The sequence below is a fragment of the Bos indicus genome, chromosome 11, assembly GCF_029378745.1.
Source record: "Bos indicus isolate NIAB-ARS_2022 breed Sahiwal x Tharparkar chromosome 11, NIAB-ARS_B.indTharparkar_mat_pri_1.0, whole genome shotgun sequence".
NCBI classification, from domain to species: Eukaryota; Metazoa; Chordata; class Mammalia; order Artiodactyla; family Bovidae; genus Bos; species Bos indicus.
Genome location: NC_091770.1, coordinates 99,093,842 through 99,109,857, shown reverse-complemented (window position 1 = coordinate 99,109,857; position 16,016 = coordinate 99,093,842). Strand labels below are relative to the sequence as shown.

The 16,016-nt window shown below is 47.0% G+C and overlaps 1 protein-coding gene across 6 annotated transcripts in view; it reads left to right on the top strand.

Moving 5' to 3' along the window:
- The window catches only part of LOC109566527 (kynurenine--oxoglutarate transaminase 1), a 37,322-nt gene that overhangs the window by 1,010 nt on the left and 20,296 nt on the right, over positions 1 to 16,016 (top strand). For 2 of the 6 annotated variants that reach the window (XM_070799382.1, XM_070799381.1), the window contains exon 1: positions 3,598 to 4,040. The exons of 2 other annotated variants lie outside the window; for them this stretch is intronic. The gene's annotated coding sequence lies outside the window, so the exon portion shown is untranslated. Of the gene's footprint in view, position 1; positions 137 to 3,597; positions 4,041 to 16,016 lie in introns of those variants that run through there. 2 more of the 6 variants (XM_070799383.1, XM_070799384.1) reach the window with 2 other exon arrangements.

Here is a 16,016-nt window from a genome sequence, read left to right as displayed (position 1 = left end):
ACCCGCTCTGCTCCCGGTTGGCGCCATGTTGCTTTGGGGCGGAAGTAGCGGAGCCCGGGCTCCGCCCCCTTAAAGGGACAGGGACAGCTGTAACCTTCCGGGCGTGGGGACGAAGGGTGAAGCGGCGGAGGCGGGGGTGAGTAGCCGGTGCCGGAGCGTTGTTGCCCCGAGCTCAGGTGCCGAGGCGGGAGGGCCTGACAGCCCGTTCCGAGCTTGATTGTGCTAGACTACTCGCTGCTTTTGGTGCTGCTGGTATAGCGTAGTGGCTACGCTCGAAAGGTTGACTTCAGTCCCTAGCTGTTGCGCGCGCTTCTCGCTGATCCGCACTCGGACACTGGGATCCTCCAGGCTGGTCCTCTCTGCATCCCCATCCCCCGCCCCACCCCGACTCGCGCGATCGTACCGTACGGGTGGGGAAGAGGGAGCCCACGGAGACTGGGTGAATTCTGGGCGGAGCCGGGGCTGGAACCGGGTGCTGGACTCCAACTCGACAGCTCTAAGTATCCCAAGTCCTCGGAGATCCCAGATTGGTAATAGTAACGGCAACCGCGTTAAAAGAGAATCCGTACAATGGAATACTGTGCCACCGCTAAAAAAGAAAAATGTTCACCATGCACTAATAGGGGACCGCTTCCAGGATACCATAGATGGAAAACTGAAGGGACGAAAAGAACAGCGTTGATCGCTGCTACCGTTTGTGTGAAAGAACGTGAGTGGGGGCGTGGGTGTCTGCAGGTGTGTGTTCATTCAGTTCAGTTCAGTCGCTCAGTCGTGTCCGACTCTTTGCGACCCCATTGACTGCAGCACGCCAAGCTTCCCTGTCCATCACCAACTCCCGGAGCTTACTCCAAATCATGTCCATTGAGTCGGTGATGCCGTCCAACCATCTCGTCTTCTGCCGTCCCCTACTCCTCCCGCCTTCAATCTTTCCCAGCATCAGGGTCTTTTCCAATGAGTCAACTCTTCGCATGAGGTGGCCAAAGAATTGGAGTTTCAGCTTCAGCATCAGTCCTTCCAATGAATATTCAGGACTGATTTCCTTTAGGATGGACTGGTTGGATCTCCTTGCTGTCCAAGGGACTCTCAAGAGTCTTCTCCAGCACCACAGTTCAAAAGTATCAATTCTTCGGTGCTCAGTTTTCTTTATAGCCCAACTCTCACATCCGTACATGACTACTGGAAAAACCATAGCTTTGACTAGATGGACCTTTGCTTTTCATATGCTGTCTAGGTTGGTCATAACTTTTTTCCAAGGAGCAAGTGTCTTTTAATATTGGCTGCAGTCACCATCTGCAGTGATTTTGGAGCCCCAAAAATAAAGTCTGTCACTGTTTCTACTGTTTCCCCATCTATTTGCCATGAAGTTATGGGACCAGATGCCATGATCTGTTTTCTGAATGTTGAGTTTTAAGCCAACTTTTTCACTATCCTCTTTCCCTTTCTTCAAGAGGCTCTTTAGTTCTTTGCTTTCTGCCATAAGGGTGGTGTCATCGGCATATCTGAGGTTATTGACATTTCCCCCGTCATCTTGATTCCAGCTTGTGCTTCATCCAGTCCAATGTTTCTCATGATGTACTCTGCATATAAGTTAAATAAGCAGGGTGACAATACACAACCTTGACATATTCCTTTCCTGATTTGGAACCAGTCTGTTGTTCCACGTCCAGTTGTATGCAGGTCAGGTGGTCTGGTATTCCCATCTCTTTAAGAATTTTCCACAGTTTGTTGTGATCCACACAGTCAAAGGCTTTGGCATAGTCAATAAAGCAGAAGTAGATGCTTTTCTGAAACTCTTTTGCATCTTCAATGATCCAACGGACGTTGGCAATTTGAGTTCTGGTTCCTCTGGTGTGTGTATCAGCCGGCTAGTGAGATGCACGAGTAATTAACTGTGGTGGCCTGGGACAGAGAACCAGGTCCTGGGTGCCCGGACAAGGGGGAAGAATTAACTACGACGCGCACAGGTTGGTTAAAAATAAAATGGGATGATGAGGATATTAATAATAACTGGCTTCCATTTATATCCAGTGCTGCCCAGTGCCAGGTTGCAGCTCTCCTGCTGGGAAGTCTTGTATTTCCCCATTATTAAAGGAAAAAACAGGCTCAGAGATCAGGGACCTTCGTAATATCTTATAGCCAGGATGTGGAAAAGCTGGAATTTGAGCCCGGGAGCATTTTACACTAATACCATTCTTGCTCATCCCACTGCCTCCTGAAAAGCATCTTTTGTTGTCAGCCTTACAGCTCTCAGCTTGGGACCTGGCACCCAGCAGGCATCCAGTAGCTGTTTATTGGCTGTCTATTGACTGAGGAAGTGAAACAGACAGGCAACAACCAGCAGTGTAGAATGAAGAGAGGCACAGATTGGAGGCCAGAACCCAGACCAGAGTCCAAGGCTTGCCTTTTCTAGCCTAGAGTCTGGACCTGGCACATACCTCCCTGAGCTTCCATGTCCACTCCTGCAGAACTATGATTGCTGACACTGAATGCTCCCTCATTTCCTACTTTATGCCTTACACACAGATCAGTAAGTGAAATACATTTTACAGATTAGTAAGTGAAATACAGAGAAGTTAAGAAAGTTGCCCATTGCAGCGTTGTAAATCAAGTATACTTAAAAAAAAAAAAAAGTTGCCCAAAGAGGGTCCTCACTTCTCGACTTCTAGAAAGGTTGTTGAGCTTCTCAGTCTCTCCTCAGCCTCCTGGGACCATCAGCACTAATTCTTTGAGACACCTCAGGTCAGTTAGTTGAGCTGCCAGAGGCTGAGGAGCTGATGGAGAACAGGACAGACACAGTTCCTGTCCTTAGAGTCTGGTGAGGGCAACAGACAACCCAGCTGTTGGCATCTATGATGACTGCTGTGGTGGGTGGGCAAGCTCAGGCCTTGGGAGCACAGAGAAGGTGGCATCTGGTTCAGCCCCAGGGGAGTTACAGAAGGCTTCTCAAAGGAGGTGACATTTAACCTGACTGAAAGATGCATAAGCGACTTCCCTGGTGGTACAGTGGTTGGGAATCCACTTTCTAATGCAGAGGACACGAGTTGCATCCCTGGCCAGAGAACTAAGATCCCATATACCTAAGGGCAACTAAGCCCATGCTCCGCAACTAGAGAAAAAAAAAAAACCCATGCCTTGCATCACAGACCCAGCATAGCCAAAAAAAGAGAGAGAGAGAAAGGTGCATAAGGTATCTAGGAGGAGAAATGATGAAGCTGTGGCCTGGAGCAGAGACACATTCATACGTGAAAATACTTGACATGATCAGAGACAGTGCAGGTTAGAAATGATCTGTCTGGTTTCTGCCTGAATCGGCTTTTTCCTCCCACATAGTGCCTCCTCATGGCAGCGTGAGGGCCTCCAACATGGCATCCCGCTCTCCACGCCGCACTTGACCTTCCACATCTCTAAAGCGGAGGACTCCCTAATGTCATAATCCAGACTGGGGCAACAAAGGAATACAGGAAGGTTAGCAGTGAGATCTGGAGGAGGGCATGGCAACCCACTCCAGTATTCTTGTCTGGAGAATCACCATAGATAGAGGAGCCTGGTGGGCTACAGTCCATGGTATCGCAAAGAGTCGGACATGACTGAGCAATTAAGCACAGCAATGAGAAAGTCCTTCATACTGATGCCCATCCCCCCCATTCTTTCGGTCCCCGGGGTGGCAGCCAACTTGCTGACGTAGAAACTCTGCCCATGTGAACAAAGCTGTCAGCACAGAAATGTTCCTCCTGTCTTCCTAGCCATTCGTGCTCACCTGGGTTGTCAGGTCTCCCACATGCTGGGACATTTAGCTGGGCACACCTCTCTCCCAGCCTTCTGTAGCCAGCAAGCCAAAGTCACTCCAGCTTCAGCAAGAGATGAATCACCGTTACTCCTGCCCTAATAGACGTGGGGCCACTTCCCACTCTCAGATGGCTCTGCCCGCTCCCTGAAATATTTTCCGAACACTCATCTTACTTCCTCATTCTTGTACAGAGATACAAGCTTTGGATTCATAGCTGAGGTCCTTCTGTGCTTTCCCAGGACTTTCACTTTGGGTAAGTCATTTCCCCACTCTGACAGTTTCTCCGTCTGTACCACTGATATGACTCTCTTTAGTCTTTCTGCCAGCACTAAATATATACACATATATTGTTTTCTCCTCCATGTGTAAAACTGCCCCAAAGAGTGAGATTTCAATTTTTGGATCTGGATCCTGTGCCAGGAGGGAAAAGGAGTGGCCTTCCTACTGTGTAACTCACTCAGGCTCCCCACCCACCAGCCCCTCTGGCCTGGGAGCCTACAGTCTCCGAAACCATTTCTGTCTCTTTTGCCAATTCCAAAGCCAAGGGGCGAGCGTGCGTGCTAAGTTGCTTCAGTCATGTCCAACTCTTTGCAGCCCTATGGACTGTAGCCCACCAGGCTCCTCTGTCCATGGGATTCTCTAGGCAAAAATACTAGAGTGGGTTGCTATGCCTTCCTCCAGGGTATCTTCCCAACCCAGGAATCAATCCTGCATCTCTTATGTCTCCTACTTTGGCGGGCAGATTATTTACCACTGGCGCCACCTGGGAAACCCAAAGCTAAGGGGGAACTGTGTCTGAGTCAGTGTACTTAGAGCTCCCCAGACAGATGTAACCTCCCTTGGGGCAGAACTGTTGACTCAACAAGTTTTCATCAGACAGTTGTCTTGGAGGGACTCTGTACATCCAAGACAAACAAGAAGATAAATAATTCAGTATCTGCAAGAGATTTTATTGTCCTACTTGGTTAACTAATTTTTACGGAAAGTCTTAGAGGTTTAAATGTTAACAGTTTATTGTCATTGACAGGTTAAGTGGACCAGGAACCTGTGCTAAATGCTTTCTGAGGGTGATTGCATTAATATTTATTATTGTCCCCATTGCACAGATGAGGAAGCTGAGTCTGGTTGTGGTAGGACTAAGGTCCTATAGCTTGTTCAGAGTGGAGCCGGGACCATTTTATCCAAGTTCAAGTTCTAAATCCAAGCTTTCATCTTCTGTGGTAGTTGGTATAGCAGGCTGGTCTTGCCTGGGCATGGTACCCAGGCCTCTCCTCCAGAGGTGCCATGGTTTGTGTTTTCTCAGTAACTGGACAGGGAAGGGGAGGAGGGGGATCTTCTGACATATTTAGGCCAAGGATGGTAAACATCCTTCTAGCCACCGTGTGAAGATGTAGATCTTCCTGGTAAAGAACTGACTTAGCCCAAACACCAAGTGTGCCACTATTGAGAAACACTAAAACCTGACATCCTTACTACACACAATTGCCGTAGGTGATGTACAGCCAGGCTGTAAAGCCGAAGCCACCTTGCCTGTCCTTGCAAGCTGCCATGCAGGGTGGAAGCTGGATAAGGCATGGCTCGTGTCCCCAGGGGCTGATGGTCTCCTAGATGCAGGGGAGCTGATAGAGGCGGCAGCACCTACCTCCCAAAAGGATTTTGGGGGGGGGGACAGGTTTTGACTTTGGAAACAGGTAAACCAGGGGTTGAATCCCACCCAGCTCAGGCTGTCTCAGCTCACTGAGCTTTGTTCATTCTCCTCTTCAGCAAAACAGGGACAATGACACCTTTCTGAAGGCTGTTGTGAGGATGAGCATTTAGCACAGGAGTCAGGCACATCATAGGTGATCTGAGTTCTGGGGAGGGCCCAGACTGACCCAGGAGACTTCAGAGCTGGGGTTCAGCCCTGCTAGGGGGTCAGATTAAAAGGCCTGTCAGACAGGATATAGCTTGAGCAAAAGTGGGCAACATCTATTCCGAAGCAAAGGATTTATGTATTTGGGAGTGGAGAGAATACAGAAGCTGCAGAGTCTGGACTTAGGCCTGCTCCAGAGGCCAAGTTAGGAGGCTTTGGACTTTATCCGGTCTCCCTCCAGGCTGCATCCAGCAGGAGGTGTAGCTGACATCAGCAGCCAGAGGATTGGTCACTGAGGCCTGTCCCGAGGGGTCATCCACCCGCTGTTCACAAGTCCTGGTGACTTCTGGCCGAGAAGGTGGCCAATAGCTGCTTAGACTGATGGAGGCGTGTATTGGGGGAGGCACTGACTGCTGGGCACCAGCCCCTTGCCTGGCAGCCAGGAAGTCTGAGATCTTAGATGCCTTGGAAGCTGCCCAGAAAGGTGCTCTGAAGGTCACCTGGCGCATTTAAGCTCCCTTCTCCAGGCAGGGTTGGCCTCCCTAGAGCTGCCTGCACTGCAGCACTTCTCAGACTAAATTTTAATAATAACAATGATACATTTTTGAAACACTGACTCCTTGCCTGACACCAGACTTATGTGGTTTTCATGTGTTAACTCATTGACTTCTCACTACCACCCATGGACCAGGAGCTATCATTATTTTCATTTCAGAAATGATACTCAGAAAGGTTTAGTAATTTGCCAGAAGTCACACAGCTAGTAAATGGCTTCAGTCCAAGGTGTGATTCCAGAATTTCATTGCCTCAAAAATAAATTAATTAATTAATTAAAAACACCGCCTAAAAAAAAAAAAAAAAAAAACAAAACAGTTTTTTCCCCAGGTAGTGCCATGGTAAGGAGAAGGCAATGGCACCCCACTCCAGTACTCTTGCCTGGAAAATCCCATGGACGGAGGAGCCTGGTAGGCTGCAGTCCATGGGGTTGCGAAGAGTCGGACACGACTGAGCGAGTTCACTTTCCCTTTTCACTTTCCTGCATTGGAGAAGGAAATGGCAACCCACTCCGGTGTTCTTGCCTGGAGAATCCCAGGGACGGGGGAGCCTGGTGGGCTGCCGTCTATGGGGTTGCACAGAGTCCGACACGACTGAGGTGACTTAGCACTGCCATGGTAAAGAAATCTGCCTGCCAATGCAGGAGACACAGCTTCAATCCCTGGGTCAGGAAGATCCCATGCAGTTGGAAATGGCTATCCACTTCAGTATTCTACCTGGAAAATTCCATGGACAAAGGATCCTGACGGGCTACAGTCCATGGAGTCACAAACAGTTGGACTGAGGACGCCTGCCTGCACACACACGTGTACACAGGGAAGTTTATAAGACCCTCCCCAATCAATCCCAGGGAAATAATCACTGTTAATAATTTACACACAAGCCAATACAGTACATAATGCGGCAGTCCTTGCTTTCCAGTATAGTTAAATAACACCAGTCCCTCAATGAAAGTATTAGTCACTCAGTCGTGTCCAACTCTTTGCGACCCCATGGACTGTAGCCTTCTTGGCTTTCCAGGCAAGAATACTAGAGTGGGTTGCCATTTCCTTCTCCAGGGGATCTTCAGGACCTAGGGATCAAACCAAGGTCTCCCGCACTGCAGGCAGACTGTTTACCGTCTGAGCCACCAGGGAAGTCCTCAATAACACAGTTCAAATTTCATGTGCCATATTATGTTACCTATGAATAATTGCACCACACAGGAACTTTGCTACTACTTCTTCCATCCACAAATCACTGCGGAAATGACAGATGCACAACGGTGAGTGACCAATCACATCACTTCTTTCAAAGCCTGTTGTTGATTGGTCAGTTCAGTTCGGTTCAGCCCTTCAGTCGGGTACAACTCTTTACGACCCCATGGACTGCAGCACAGCCAGGCCTCCCTGTCCATCACCAGCTCCCAAAGTGTACTCAAATTCATGTCCATCGAGTCGCTGATGCCATCCAACCATCTCATCCTCTGTCGTCCCCTTCTCCTCCCGCCATCAATCTTTCCCAGCCTCAGGGTCTTTTCCAATGAGTCAGTTCTTCGCATCAGGTGGCCAAAGTACTGGAGTTTCAGCTTCAGCATCAGTCCTTGCAGTGAATATTCAGGAGTGATTTCCTTCAGGATTGGTCACCATGCGTGACCACAGCAAAGCATGTGGTTTGTGTTGCCTCCTGTCTCCTAGTGATAAACCCATGTGACATTTTACAAAAATGTGTGAGCAAAAGAATAGGAAGTAGCTACCCAAAAGAGGGACTTTGGCAACTCACATGAAAGCGCAGCACAGAAATGCGGAGTGGTAAGACTGAACATATATGTGAAGTCAGGTGGGCCTTAGAAAGCATCACTACGAACAAAGCTAGTGGAGGTGATAGAATTCCAGTTGAGCTATTTCAAATCCTGAAAGATGATGCTGTGAAAGTGCTGCACTCAATATGCCACCAAATTTGGAAAACTCAGCAGTGACCACAGGACTGGAAAGTTCAGTTTTCATTCCAATCCCAAAGAAAGGCAATGCCAAAGAATGTTCAAACTACCGCACAATTGCATTCATTCATCTCACATGCTAGTAAAGTAATGCTCAAAATTCTCCAAGCCAGGCTTCAGCAATATGTGAACCGTGAACTTCCTTATGTTCAAACTGGTTTTAGAAAAGGCAGAGGAACCAGAGAGCAAATTGCCAACATCCGCTGGATCACTGAAAAAGCAAGAGAGTTCCAGAAAAACATCTATTTCTGCTTTATTGACTATGCCAAAGCCTTTGACTGTGTGGATCACAATCAACTGTGAAAAATTCTGAAAGAGATGGGAATATCAGACCACCTGACCTGTGTCTTGAGAAACCTGTATGCAGGTCAGGAAGCAACAGTTAGAACTGGACATGGAACAACAGACTGGTTCCAAATAGGAAAAGGAGTACGTCAAGGCTGTATATTGTCACCCTGCTTATTTAACTTATATGCAGAGTACATCATGAGAAACGCTGGACTGGAAGAAACACAAGCTGGAATCAAGATTGCCGGGAGAAATGTCAATAACCTCAGATATGCAGATGACACCACCCTTATGGCAGAAAGTGAAGAAGAACTCAAAAGCCTCTTGATGAAGGTGAAAGTGGAGAGTGAAAAAGTTGGCTTAAAGCTCAACATTCAGAAAACGGAGATCATGGCATCCGGTCCCATCACTTCATGGCAAATAGATGGGGAAACAGTGGAAACAGTGTCAGACTTTATTTTTCTGGGCTCCAAAATCACTGCAGATGGTGACTGCAGCCATGAAATTAAGATGCTTACTCCTTGGAAGGAAAGTTATGACCAACCTAGATAGCATATTCAAAAGCAGAGACATTCCTTTTCTAACAAAGGTCCATCTAGTCAAGGCTATGGTTTTTCTTGTGGTCATGTATGGATGTGAGAGTTGGACTGTGAAGAAGGCTGAGCACCGAAGAATTGATGCTTTTGAACTGTGGTGTTGGAGAAGACTCTTGAGAGTCCCTTGGACTGCAAGGAGACCCAACCAGTCCATTCTGAAGGAAAGCTGAAACTCCAGTACTTGGGCCACCTCATGCAAAGAGTTGACTCACTGGAAAACACTCTGATGCTGGGAGGGATTGGGGGCAAGAGGAGAAGGGGACGACAGAGGATGAGATGGCTGGATGGCATCACTGACTCGATGGACATGAGTCTGAGTGAACTGCGGGAGTTGGTGACGGACAGGGAGGCCTGGCGTGCTGCGATTCATGGGGTCGCAAAGAGTCGGACACGACTCAGCGACTGATCTGATCTGAAGACTGAACGTGCAATCTGAATTGAAGATAAGTAGAATGATTTTTTAAATAGCTGGCAAGGACTTCTCTTGCCAGCAGTTAAGGTTCAGAGCTTCCAATGTAGGGTGCATGAGTTCAATCCCTCATCCAGGATCTAGGATCCCATAAATCGTGTGACGCATCCAAAAAAAAAAATAGCTGGCTCTGGGAATGTTGAACCTGCAGCTATTTGCTGTTCCAGAAGCTCTAAGTATGCAGCCAGGGAAACAGTGAAGGCTCATCGTAGCGACATGCGAATGAAAGTGGTTCTGACAAAAAGGATGATGTTGTCCCAAGGAAATGACGCCAGCAAAAGCACCACATTAAAGGAACTGCCAGATACATTTCATAGCATTGAAAGTACAAAGGATAAAGTATTTTAAGTTGATCTGAACTTAGAAAGGAGTGTGATGATTCACCAGTGCATAGAGAAGATGCTGGTTCTGTATCTGAAGCTACACAACTGGAAGGCAAGCACTGTTTAAACAACTCTTGATAATTTCCCCCAGATTTATTGAAGTATAATTGACAGATAAAATTGTAATATAAAGTATACAACGTGATGATTTACTCTATGCGTACTTGGTGAAATGACTCCCACAAACAAGTTAATGATGCATCCATTACCTCATGTAGTTACCCTTTTTTTCGGGAGAGGATCTACTCTCTTAGCAGATTTCAGCTATACAACAATAAAGTATTGTCTGCTGTAGCCACCAGGCTATGCGTTAGATCCTCAGAATCATTCATCTTCTAACTGAAAGTTTGTACTCTTTAATCAATCTCTCCCTGTTTCCTCCGTTCCCAAGCCCCTGGCAACCACCACTGCACACTCTGCTTCCATGAGTTCGACCTTTTTCTTTCTTTTTTTTCAAATTCCACATATAAGTGATATTGTGCAATATTTGTCTCTTTTCTTTCTGGCTTATTTTGCTTACCATAACGTATTTCAATTTCATCCATGTTGTCACAAATAGCAGGATTTCCTTCTTTTTAAAGACTGAATAATACTCCATTGTATATACATCCATACCATATTTTCTTTATCCATTCATCCATCAACAGACACTCAGGTTGTCTCCCAATGTCGACTCATGAAGAATGTGGCAATGAACACAGGAGTGCAGATGTCTTCTTGAGATAGGACTTTCTTCCTTTGGATGTATACCCAGACGTGGGATTGCTGGGTCATCCTTGATACATTTTACAATGAAAGAAAATACTTGAATTCTCAATGTTTAAATTTAAATTACACTAGCAATTTAATAAGTATTAAATGTATTATTATTAGTTTCACTACTTTTTCACTTCTCTCTACATCTATAACAGACCATCAAGAGGTTTTTTTAAAAGAAATCTTTATTTCATGTCTATGATGCGTGTTTGAGTACTAAGTCACCTTATTCCTGTCTGACTCTTTGCGAGCCCATGGACTGCAGCCGGCCAGGCTCCTTTGTATGGGATTCTCCAGACAAGAATACTGGAGTGCGTTGCCATGCCCTCCTCCAGGAGATCTTCCCAACCCAGGGATTAAACCTGTGTCTCCAGTGGCCCCCTACATCATGAAGAGGTTTTAATGCTTTGACAACACCTTTGAAAGGTCACTGAACAATCATAATTTTTCCCATTGTTCAGTTTTCTCTGCACCATTTCAGCTTGAATGGTCATTTTTACAGTCTCACAGTATAGTGGGAAGTGAGAACTATGTGTGTGTATGCGTATGTATGCACCACCACATTTGTATCTATCTGTATAATTTAAAATGCAAGTGGAGTATGTTGTCTTCCACATGCCTCTTTTTTCTTACCATATATTTTGCATCGGGTCTTAAGTTGCGGCATGCGGGATCTTTTGTTGTGGTGCCTGGATTCTCTAGTAGCACGCAGGCTTAGTTGCATGTGGGATGTCAGTTCCTCAACCAGGAATCAAACCTACGTTCCCAGCAATGGAAGGGCACAGTCTTAACAACTGAACCACCAGGGAAGTCCCCATACATTTTTACAATTGAGGTAAAATGCACAGAACACATAGTTAACCACTTAAAGTGTACAAGTCAGTGGCATTTAGTGTATTCACAATGTTGCATGATCACCAGCTCCCTCTAGTTTCAAAATATTTCTATTACCCCAGAAACGCACCCTGTGTCTATGGAATAATCACATTCCCCTCTCTGTACCCTGGTAACTACTAATTTGCTTTCTGACACCATGGATTTGTCTATTCTGGACATATTCTGTGAAAGCAATCACACAATAGATGACCCTTTGTGTTTGACTTCTTAGGATGCTTTTGAGGTTTATCTGAGTTGTACCATGTATCAGTGTGTCCATTGTTCCTTCTTATGGCCAAACAGTATTCCATTGTGTGAATATACCCCAATTTACCATTCATCTGTTGAAGGACATTTGAATTGTTTCCACCCTTTGGCTATTATGAATAATGCTGCCATTAACATTCATGTACAAGTTTCTGTGTGGACATTTGTTTTGTTTTTCCAGTATAAAACTAGGAGTGGTGTTGCTGGGTCATGATCTAATTCTGTGTTTGGACTTCATAAAAATGTAAAACTTTTGTACATCAAAGGACACTATCAAGAATGTGATCAAAGTCATCGATTCATTTTGAGTTAAATTGTGTAGATGGAGTGAGATAGAGGTTCAACTTCATTCTTTTGCAAGGGGCTATCCAGTTGTCCTAGCCCCATTTGTAGAAGAAATTATTTTACCCCCATTGAATGGTCTTCAAACTTTGTCAAAAGTTATCTGGGCATAGACGTTTAAGTTTGTTTCTGGGCTCTCAATTCTGGTCCGTTGGTCTGTATGTCTGTCCAAAGGCAGTGCCACACTGTTTTGATTACTGTAACTTTGTAGTATGTTTTGAAATCAACATGCATTTTTCATGTAACCTGAATATCTTTTCATGTCAGAATGCTAAGGAGTGGTCTCATTCCTTTTAGTGACTGTACAGCATTCCACTGTATGGATAAATCAAAACAAATTGAATCAGCCTCCAACTGATAAGACACTGAATTGTCTTGTTTTTTTCTCACACACAATACTGCAATTATGATCAAGGTTTATGTATGTGTATGAACATCCCTGTAAGATAAACATCCAGAAGATGGAGTGTTTAAGTCAAAGATAATATCAGATCAGATCAGTCGCTCAGTCATGTCCGACTCTTTGCCACCCCATGAATCGCAGCATGCCAGGCCTCCCTGTCCGTCACCAACTCCCGGAGTTCACTCAGACTCATGTCCATCGAGTCAGTGATGCCATCCAGCCATCTCATCCTCTGTCGTCCCCTTCTCCTCTTGCCCCCAATCCCTCCCAGCATCGGAGTCTTTTCCAATGAGTCAACTCTTCGCATGAGGTGGCCAAAGTACTGGAGTTTCAGCTTTAACATCATTCCCTCCAAAGAAATCCCAGGGCTGATCTCCTTCAGAATGGACTGGTTGGGTCTCCTTGCAGTCCAAGGGACTCTCAAGAGTCTTCTCCAACACCACAGTTCAAAAGCATCAATTCTTCGGTGCTCAGCCTTCTTCACAGTCCAACTCTCACATCCATACATGACCACAAGAAAAACCATAGCCTTGACTAGACAGACCTTTGTTGGCAAAGGAATGTCTCTGCTTTTGAATATGCTATCTAGGTTGGTCATAACTTTCCTTCCAAGGAGTAAGCATCTTAATTTCATGGCTGCAGTCACCATCTGCAGTGATTTTGGAGCCCAGAAAAATAAAGTCTGACACTGTTTCCACTGTTTCCCCATCTATTTGCCATGAAGTGATGGGACCGGATGCCATGATCTCCGTTTTCTGAATGTTGAGCTTTAAGCCAACTTTTTCACTCTCCACTTTCACCTTCATCAAGAGGCTTTTGAGTTCTTCTTCACTTTCTGCCATAAGGGTGGTGTCATCTGCATATCTGAGGTTATTGACATTTCTCCCAGCAATCTTGATTCCAGCTTGTGTTTCTTCCAGTCCAGCGTCCTGCTACCTGCTAGCTGTGGCCTTGGGTCTGTTACTTGGCCTCTTGATGGCACCTCTCTCATGGGATTCAAAGTGATGGGCCGTGTAAAGTGCTGGGCAGGCAGCCTGGCACAGAGAAAGTGTGCAGTAAATAAAAGGCTATGGTCATTACCCTTAAGCTCGTCATCAGGGCTGTAGAGGAGTTATCCAGGGAAGTTATCTTGCTTTCTGGAAGATGAGAGATGAGGTACATGGGGAGTTGGAGGTGGGTGTGGCTTGGGAAAGGCTGCCCCAGAGCCTTCCTGGTGTCTCTGAATGAGGCAATGGTGAGAGCTCCCAGGTGTCTGTGAATGAGCCCCTGTAGAGATACCTAGGTCAGCCCAGTCAGTGCAAGAACCCTGGTCTGGGAGGCCAGCAGTCACACCTCGGGGTGGGCCTGGACCAGCACACTCCCCACCGACGGTCTCCTCTATGAAGTGAGGCCACACTCCCCTCTGAGACACAAAGTTGTCCTCTGTCCTAATGTATCGTATGGCTTAATGTCTAGGGCCAGCTAGCCAGAAGTCTAGACGGGACTGGCTCTGCGTGTCCCCTTTTGGTGGCCTCAGGGACAACAAGCACCCATTTCCCCACAGGGCAGTGGCTTGCAGGGATTCCCAGGTGGCTCAGTAGTCAAGAATCCGCCTACCAGTGCAGGAGATGCAAGAGACCTGGGTTCCATCCCTGGGTCGGGAAGATCCCCTGCAGGAGGAAATGGCAACCCACTCCAATATTCTCACCGAGAAAATTCCATGGACAGAGGAGCCTTGCAGGCTTCAGTTCAGGGGTTGCAAAGAGCTGGACATGCAACATGCAAGCAGCATGCAACGCCTTGACACCTGGCAGTGTTGCTGGTGAGGGCAGCCCAAGTGGCCACCTGTGCCCTTCCCACCCTCGGCTCAGACGCCCAGTGGCTTTCCCTCCCCTTCAAGTTCCTGGAAACTGTCCCCATGACACCCACGGGCTCAAAGGAAAGAGACATGTGCAAGTACTCAAGGGCAAACACTCTTATTTGCACAAGTAGTCACAACCGCACACAGATTTACCCCCGTTCAAGGTCACATTAAAACTTTCAAGGACCCTATTCACTTCTACTTCATGGGCCCCTTTCTCCATTAAAAAAAATATATATATCAAAGGAGAACTCCCTGGTGGTCCAGTGGTTCAGACTTCATGCTCTCACTGCCAAGAGCCCTGGTTCAGTCCCTGGTCAGGGAACTAAGATCCCGTGAGCCACACAGCTTGGCCAAAAAAATATATATAGTTTATAACTATGTTGGTATAAAGAACAAATATCGTCCAGGCTAGATTCATTATTATATTACATTCCCTTGTGCATGCGTGCTAAGTCGCCTCAGTCGTGTCTGACTCTTTGCAACCCCATGGACTGTACCCCTCGGGGCTCCTCTGTCTGTGGGATTCTCCAGGCAAGAATACTGGAGTGGGTTGCCATGCCCTCCTCCAGGGGATCTTCCGACCCAGGGATTGAATGCATGTCTCATGTCTCCTGCATTGGCAGGCAGGCTCTTTAACACTAGCCCCACTTGTGTTCTTATTTTAAAATAAATTAAAATGAAAACATTTTCATAGGCCCTTCAAACTATCGCAGGCCCTCAGCACTAAGCCTCCTGAGATCTGATGAAGTCAGTCCCGCTGAAATGGGTCATATTGTACGAATGTCATGGGTATTCATAAAGTGCCCACTCTATTATTAACATTTGCCATTTACAGTCACCTTTTATGTGCCAGGCATTCAGTGAAGGGCTTTCCATGAAGTACCTTATTTTTATTTATTTCACAGACAGGGAAACTGACATTGAGAGAGGTAAAGTGACTTGCCCTGAGTCACACAGCCAAGGTGTGCATGACCCCAAAGCCTGTGTCCTAACCTTCTCCGCTGGTGTCTGCTTGGTGCCCAATCCCAGGTGGGCATCAAAGGTTTGGCAGGACAGACCTGCTCCACAAAGGGTGCAGTATGATACTCACTCCTGTGCCCACAGACTCACCCGGACACACACACCAGTCGCTGCCCTGGCAGTCCCCTGCAGTGGAAGCCGGATCCTGGTTTCCAGCCCCAGGTAGCATGAGTGGTTAAGCGTGGCCTCATCCCACACAGGCTCTCCCCGGCTCCACGGAGCCAGACGGCCCAGGCCACCCCCAGCCCCAAGGTACCACCTTTCCTGAGAGCTGGCAGTGAGAGTGAAGGGCCAAGACTGGCAGAGGAGAGGAAAGGGCCACACACTGGGCTCTTAAACTGTGGGCATCCCGTGATTTGAACCCTCCCCTGACCTGCCGGAGCCCCATTTGAGTGTTTGTTGTTGTTCAGTCGCTCAGTTGTGTCCCACTCTTTGCAACCCCACGGACTGCAGCACACCAGCTCCCCTGTCCTTCAGTATCTCCCGAGTCTGCTCAAATTCACGTCCATCGAGTCGGTGATGCCATCCAACCATCTTGTCCTCTGTTGCCCCCTTCTCCTCCTGCCTTCAGTCTTTCCCAGCATCAGGGTCTTTTCTAACG